This window comes from Poecilia latipinna, unplaced genomic scaffold, assembly GCF_001443285.1.
Source record: "Poecilia latipinna isolate Pla-1442-1.1 unplaced genomic scaffold, P_latipinna-1.0 Scaffold78, whole genome shotgun sequence".
Lineage (NCBI taxonomy): Eukaryota > Metazoa > Chordata > Actinopteri > Cyprinodontiformes > Poeciliidae > Poecilia > Poecilia latipinna.
The window spans coordinates 242559-250994 of NW_015112694.1; the positions used below are offsets into that span (position 1 = coordinate 242559).

Below are 8436 nucleotides of genomic sequence, written 5' to 3' on the forward strand. Positions count from 1 at the left end.
TTATTGTAACGGTAAAGAATTGTTTCACTGTAAGCAACTTTTTCCTGTCTCCAGGTTATATAGACTTTTCCCAAAGTAAAATTCGAGCACTTCTAAAAGCAAGTTACCATTTTTTAAAAACACCACTCTTTGGAAACAATACAAATTAACTAAATTATCAAATAAGATAAAATCTATTATAAATCACTATAATTTCATATCATTTATTACTTTTTTAATGTCTTATGAAAGTGTTCTACATTGAAGAGCATGGACAAGATAAATGTTGCACACTTAATAATAAATCAGTGTGGTGTTGCGCAGGTTCTTTTATTTTGACAATTGCTGTGGAAACATGAGAGCGACAGTGAGCGCCTTCACTGACCAGCCGTTGCTACGCTTAATTGCCGTTGGCTCGCTCACAAATAAATATTTACGACATAAGTCAAAGAACAAATATTTACAATACAAGTCAAATAATTAACTACACACTTCCACATATATACCTCGCTACTCCGCCCTAGCCCACCTTCTCCACAAGAGACATAAACAGCAGCGCTAATTGACATTTACCTGTGGAAACATGAGAGCGACAGTGAGCGCCTTCACTGACCAGCCGTTGCTACGCTTAATTGCCGTTGGCTCGCTGAGTCAGGAGTGCTGCTCACCATGCTCTATGTGCCCACTGGTGGTGAAGCGTTGTCACTGCAGTCCAGTGCATCTCAGTAAGATAAGTGGAGCTTAAGAGCACAGCCAGGATAAGAAAAATGGAAGCAAATAAACAAACAGAAAAAGGAGGGGGTGTAATTACATCTAATGTCCATTCTCTCACATAAACTAAAACATAACATTTTATGTTGTGAAATCTTTTTCACACCCGACTAGTCTGAGAAAAACAAAACACAAATTTAACAAAATAATCCCACAATTCTCATTTAGAAAAGTGTTTAATGTATAAAAGATTAGCAAACCTTTATTTCAGCTACACTGAATAAATCACTACATTGAAACAATCCAAACAAATTGTGTTAATTTAAATCACCTTCATGCTCAGGTTAAATGCTTGAAAACAATATACAAAGAAAGTCACAAAAAAATCTGAATATTTTAGCGCTTTAGGTTTTTAGCAAATAGAAATTATTTTTGGTAAATCTAAGTGATGTAAAACAAGAAAAGTTTGATCTGATTTAACTTCAAACTGCGAGAAAAAATGTGTCTCTTTCTGTTAAGTGTAAATACTTGTAACGTTTTCCAGATTGAGGATTTTAATCAAATGTTAGATTGTGCTTTATTACAAAACTGTGCAAGAATCAAGAATTTTCCAAACCTTGACTTGAAATCCAAGCATTTTCAAGGACTTCAAGCACCTCCTTTACTAGAATTAGTTCAGATTTTGTGGAAGGCTGTTTGCTTATAATAGGGACTTGAAGTTCTTTGTGGGAAATTAGTCTTCATGTTATAAATCATTACATTTTTAAAGTGAAAACATGATTTAAGGTTTGGATAATCTTGAGGAACTGCAAGCAGTGATTATGGTTAAAATTAGAATAAAAAAAAAGCCCTCCAGGGGGAGAACGTAGGTCAGAGTAATGTCTAATCTCTTAGATACACGACCATGTGTTCACGTCGCTCAGTGAGTGGACCACCGGGCGTCCAGACGCGGACTCCGCCTTTGAGCTTAATACAACTGATTGCGCTCTGATCAGTGCTGGTAATAGTTAAAGCTTCAAAGACACCACGTCTGAGGCTGCCAGCAGTTATTTCCGACCATAAGATCCCAGTTTGAGCCTTCAGAAAACACACTAAGCCCCAAGATTAGAGAGTTTTCTTCTCCTTGCATTCAGAGCAAAGAAATGCTTAACGACGATTAGAAATTATTGCCTCTTTAGCTGGTAGGTTACAGCACGAGACAACTTAAAATTACAAAATGCGGGGGAAAAAATTAAGATTTCAAACCACTATATGAACAAAAAACTGATGTAGGCACAAAAACAGGGGTGTGACAGCTGAAAACCTAGAAGCATATATACACTGAGGGAGTCAATATTGATATAGAACAGATTTTATAATTAAGGAACAAGAACTCTGTGTGCAGCGCTCCAGACAAGCTGAGACAAAACAGTGGAAATAAGGAAACAAAATGACATAAATTACACCAAACACAAATTATATTGACTTTAACAAAACCCTAACATACCCATAAAAATGCAAAGTCATGAAAGACATAAGAAATCAAAAGCACCACAAAACCTTAGACCATTACAGAATGAAGATGAAGGCGTAATTTAACAAAACCAAGCAAAACAAAAGCTGCAGGCTACAGCTTCATGTAGATCCACAGATCATCGGCAGAAAGATTCAGGGAGGAAATCGTGAAGCTGTGCAATCACCGGCATGTTTCCCTGATGTCTGGTTCTGCTGTTTGCTTCAGTCAATGTTTGCGACAAAGTTTGCACTAAAGACATGCAGACGCAAAAAGGGCCACCAAACGCAGCAGATGGGAGCAATTTGGACTTAATTCAGTCATCCACTGCAAAAACACAACATTTTACCAAGTATTTCTGGTCTACAGTTCAGCACATATATATCAGTACAGTTGGAATAAAACAAAACTAACATACAGGTTATTTTTCAGCAAGATATCGGAGATTGTTTTAAGTAAACAATGCAGACTTTTTCACTTAAACATGGGAAATATGTTTTGTTATAAGTGAAATATTTTGGAGTGGAACTTTTTTTCTTGCCAGTCAAACAACCTAAACAGAATCTCTGGACCATTTGCATAGAAAAACTGGTTCCTGAATCGAAAATTATTTCTGAATCAAATTGTTACATAATTGAAAATCGTTTCTGAATTGTATAGTTATCCTGAAAATCAAAATCCAATCGTTAGCCACTGAAGGATTCATGTCTTTCCACATTTACCTTTTGTCAAACTGAAAATGATCCCAATCATTTCACAGAGCACAGAACTAAAATTCAATCATTATTGGGATTTTACAGATTTTTGCATCATTTACACACCAGTGTTTAAAATTTCTTTCAGGTTTCTTACTGATTTATTCTTTCAGTAACAAACTGGCCCCAAGAAATCTCATTATCAAGAGGAAAAGGTGAGTCTGTAAGGGTATTTTTGTGCTCTCTTTGTGTCTCTTCTGCTTTTCTCTCTGCATGCAGGTAAGTTATCTATCAATTACTCGCAGCAGCCTAAAATTAGGCCACAGGAACATCCTCCGCTCTGCAGCCAAACTCTGTGTTTTGGAGACAACAAAACACAATTCTCAGCAGAGAGAGACAAGGCGATGGCAGATGGAGGATTCTAATTCGAGTTATTTGGTTTTAAGGTTGGAGAAAATGAACAAAACAGGAAAAAATCTTGTGATGCTTAATATTTTTCTGCTCTATGAGCTCATCTTCAGAAAAGGTAAGTTACTTTAAGCTGTTTGTTTTCAAAAACTATTTAGATTTTATTGGACTTAATTTAATGAAATATTTACTGTATTAAGCTATAAGTAGTTTTTTTTCCCTCTAAGACGTCCAAACCAATATGATCTAAATAAATGAGAAAGTCTCTCTGGCTGTTGGCAGACCATTTGCTGACCCTTGAAATCAGTGTTTTGCAAGTGTGTTGGAATAAAAAAAAAAGGTGGTTTGCGTCAGTGCAGTTGTTCCCACATTAATTTCCACCATTAAATGCCCACTTAATGGTGGAAAAGATTTTTCAGAAGAATGTTACCAACCTGAATGACAAAGATGGTCAAAAATCACCCAACACAGGTTTCAGTGCCTTAAAATGTCTTCTTCTCACACTTTTCTCCTATTTTTGCTTTTAAGTAACACTAAAATATTTCAAATCATCAAACATCCAACAAAGTAGAAATTTATATTAAAAAAGACAAAATTTCATGTGCAAGGCTATCCGCTTCCTAATTCTTGTAGATGGTTTTGCATTTCTGTCTTTCTTTTTGTTTCTGGCGTGTCACTGTTTTAAAGGCGTTAGGAAGAAGAAAGCATACCGAAGATCATTAGCAGTGGTGAATATTTTATACTTTTATCACATAAAATGCTCTGAAAAAATGGCAGCAAGTCTTCATTAGAGTGTGGATGTGTGTTTTTAGCATCGAAGTCTTGCCACATAAACACCGTTCCATATCTTATTTCTCAAAAGTCTAAACAGTATTTTATGAGCAGACGTCTTTTCTCTGCGTCTCCCTGTCGCTACATGCTGGAGGAGGTCGCTCTGGGAGACGCCTGGGGTCAAACGTCCCCAGACGGCCAGTTCCCATTGGACAAACTGCTTCCTGTTTTTTCGGCTGCAGGACTGCGAACGGTATCTCAGTATTTTTGCAAACAGTTACATCCCAACCAGAGTGACAGACTCCCTGATGTGGCTCTTTGGATGTTTTTACAAATCACTGCAAAGCTGAAACACAAACACAACCAAGATTTGTGCTAATTTCTGAGCCTGCCCCCTAGTGGCCACAGTTGACAGTGACCTGATAAACCAGCATTAAAGGGGACTGATTATGTAAAATGAGCTTTTTGCATGTTTTTCACACTTTCTTGTGGCTCCCAGTTGCTTCTAGAAACAGTCAAAGTGACTAAAAAAGTATTGTTTGTTTTTCTCATGGCTCTCTCTGTTTCCACCAAATACTGGATGACAAAAGTATTTGTTCTTCTAAAAACGTTTAGAAGAACATTTTTGGTTACAGATACTTCAGCATCCTTTTTATTTGTTGTTTCAATTTTGTTTATTTACTCTGGATATTTAAAATATCTTCCAGTTCCAGTGTTAAATGTAAAAATTAAATTATTGATCATTGAGAGGGCATACTTGCATTATTACACTGCAAAAGCACAAAATATTACCAAGTATCTTTGGTCTAATTTTAAGTGCAAATATCTTAGTTTTGTCTTATTTCAAATCTACTAAGTTACAAGTAACTTTTCAAAAAGAAATAAGATCTTATTTAAAGTCAATTATTCCATAACATTGACGAAACACTGGCAGATTTTTTCACGTATAACGTGGGAAAAAATGACTGGTAATAAGTTAAATAATCTGCCAGTGGATCTAGTTTTTACAAGCACCTATACCTTACTGACAAGATACTCACCATGTAGTTTTGTCTTATTTCAAGTCTACTGAGATATTTGCACCGGAAACTAGAGCAAAAATACTTGGAAAGGTTTTGTGTTTGTGCAGTGTTTGCCATTATATTACTTAAAAATTGTCTTAAACCATCAATATTATAATTTACAGCAATAACGTCTGCAACAAGCCCACTTATATATTCACACAGTCACCCTGACTGGGCAGGTTTGAGGCTGTGATTGCTGCCTCTAATAATGGAGAGAATGAAGTAAAGTAATAAATCTGTATGTGAAGAAAGCTGCCTGCCAATGCAGGCTGAAGTAATGCAATCATGATTTCTAATATAGACGCGCTGCAGCGTTTTGGCAAACTGCAAGCGATCAGAGAGCTGCCATCTCAGCACTCAGTGCTTTCCGCTGCTTTGGAAACTGAAGCAACTGGACCAAGTTTAGCACAGGATGCTAACCTGATGGATGCTACTATTTTGGAAACATCCAAAATCCAGATATGTGAGTCACTCAGCAAAAAGGTTGAAGATGACTCTGACGAGATTGCATTGACTGATGGAGTCTTAGTTTCCAAACGTATTTGAGTATTTTTCTGCTCAATCAGAGTTTTGAATCTGCTGGAAACTGTTAGCTTAGACATTTAGTTTCACCCATCAGACTTACAGTAACGATGCATTCTTTTTTTTTTTTTTTTTTTAGCAGCATAAAAACATAACAGTCCTCCTCATGTTAGCGGTTAAAGCTGTGCCGGGTTTTGCTCCAGTGTGCAGGAAGCCCTGCGTAAATGGAAAATGTGTGGGACCCGACAAGTGTTCATGCTCCGCAGGATTTAAAGGACCACACTGTGATGAAGGTGGAGTGCAATTTCTAAAACCGCTGCCAGGCTTATGTTTTCAATTTCTTAACCATTACCTGTGTCCTTCTGGATCATTTAGTGCAAGGATTTCTATCTACTGCATTAATGACGTTCCGTATTAACTCCAGATGTGAATGAGTGCGGTTTGCTGAAGAGACCCTGTTCCCAGCGCTGCATGAACACGCCGGGCAGCTACCGTTGTTACTGTGAGCCCAGATACTCCCTAACTGCAGATGGATACACCTGCACCAGTGAGTAAAGTCCTTTTGCAACCACATATTTACGTCTCCACAACGTATGGCCAACAAATCAAAATCAGGAAAAGATCTCACGGCCACATTTGAAGGCAAATGTGGAAAACTAGAAGTAGAAAAGTAGGTTTAGATATTGATTGGCTTCAGTTCTTGTCTGATTGTTGCAGACTGTGCTTCATGGCAGCACAATCCCTCTCTCTCTCTTTTAGGAGATACCACATGTTTCTCCCTGTGTTGCCAGTTTGGTTGCCAGCTGGAGAGATCAGGAACAGTTCAGTGCCTGTGTCCACCTGGCCTCCACCTGGCGACCGATAATAAAACCTGTAAAGGTAGGGGCCCCTTTAAAGAGACACTCATCTCTGCATAACAGACCGAACATCTTAGTAATGCATAAAAATGTCAATTTCTTCCCATTTTTCACCATGTTGAGGAGTTACTGAGGTATTTCTTCTAGTGAAGCTTTAAGCATGTTGGTACTTTTGGGATTAAATGCAAAACCATGACGGAAACAAGCTGTTATGACTGACCTTGTTGAAGCCATGGCTGCATTTTATCAATGAACGTCTCTAAAACTAAAAAACTTAACATGCAAAATTAATGCTTACTTTAATTCACCGTAAGGAAGCATGTTGTAACATCATAACCTCAAATCTCCGAGCCTTTTATTACTAATACACTAATACTTTTTACACTAATATAAACTACAAAGAGAAAAGGTACGCGTGGTTTTCAATTTTTTTAAAAATTAAAAATAAGAGAAATATGCGTTTCTTTCCAGCCCCCTTTACTCAATACACCTCAATAAAATCCAGTCTTCCAATAAGTAAATAGAGTCACCATTTGCAGTAAAAAGTTTTCTGCGCTAGTTTCAAAGCATGAATGATTAGCATTAGTCCTGCTAACGCTAAAGCGCTATACTGTCATGGTGTTTAGCATACACTGTGCTAAACGCTAATTTCAAGTATGTTTCAGAAGCTTTGTTTCCGTTGAGCATATAATTGTGACAATTATGATTATGAAAATGTATTCACTTAATGGAAACATGCCACATAAAAACAAGAAAATAATGTTTTCCTATAAAAATGTTTTTGCACTAGTAGAATAGCCGAATCTTCCGAGATCAAAAGTCTAAATTCTTTTTTTTTTACTTTTATGTATTATATGTCCGAGTACAAGTTACAATACATAAGTGAACAGGAGGGTTATAGAGAAAAACTTCAGAATTTTGGAGAAAAGTCAGATTTTTTAATTATTTTTTCCCGGTGGCCATAATCCTCTTCTGTAAAAAGCAAAACAGTTTGAGACCAATCCTCCTCTTTTCCTTTGTGAATCCATGAGCAGAACTTTTTTCTGATCATAAAAACGTATTTAAGTAACTTTCACTTAAAATAACATTTAATTAGATATGTTTTGCTTTTATTTGAGTAACATTTTACATCTGTAACTTAAGTAAAATTTGAGGAAAGTAACTCCTCTTTTACATCCTCTGAGAACTAAAGTCGGTCCCTGGTTCTGTTCTGTTAGTGATTATATGTGTTTTAAGCCAGTGATTGAAAAAGGATGATAAATCAGTAGACCTATGAAAAATGTTTCCCTAATCCAGTAAAACTGTGTACAAACTGTCTCTAAAAAATATAATCCAACTCTTCCTCCCACAGGATGTTAAAGTCACTTTTCCAGCGACCCTTGTGATCACCAAAAGAAAACCTGCACACAGAAACGTTTGCATGAATCATCTGCGTTACGTTTGTTTTTAAAGAAACTAAAGAACAGTTTTCCAGAGATGTTAGGGCAGCTCTCTGCAGCTCTGTTAGTCGTGGCGGTCTGCCCAGCCAATTATCAAAAGCCTCTAATTAGCTAAAGTAAAGAAAAATGCGGACTCTCATCAGCGTCCGGTTGTGACCTCCGATAACTCAGTAGCCGACAGCTCCTGTCCTGTAATGAGCCGAGTCTCTCCCACGGCTGCTGGGGAAACATTCTCACACTGTGGGAGCAACTCTGGGTAAAATCTGAGCCAGAATGAAGTCACAGATTTATCCTCACTGCTGTGAAAATGTTTCTGAATTATTACTGGATAATACCGTGTTCTGGCTGGATGTTCGGTCCTTCTTTTTTAGCAGAAATTGTTGGTTTCCTGGCAAATATTTCTTGTCTTTTGAACAAAGTCCTTAAATGAGTTCAGAAGCCTACACTGAAAAAACGCAAACTCTTAAAAAGTATTTTTGCTCTAAGTTCTAGTGCAAA

At 37.1% G+C, this 8436-nt stretch overlaps 1 long non-coding RNA gene across 1 annotated transcript; it reads left to right on the forward strand.

The window, feature by feature from the left end:
* The first annotated feature begins 5849 nt into the window (after positions 1-5849).
* On the forward strand, positions 5850-6515 carry LOC106936887 (uncharacterized). The gene is made up of 3 exons (XR_001422250.1): positions 5850-5935; positions 6067-6189; positions 6402-6515. It is a non-coding gene; the product is annotated as an uncharacterized LOC106936887 (long non-coding RNA).
* Positions 6516-8436: the final 1921 nt, after the last annotated feature.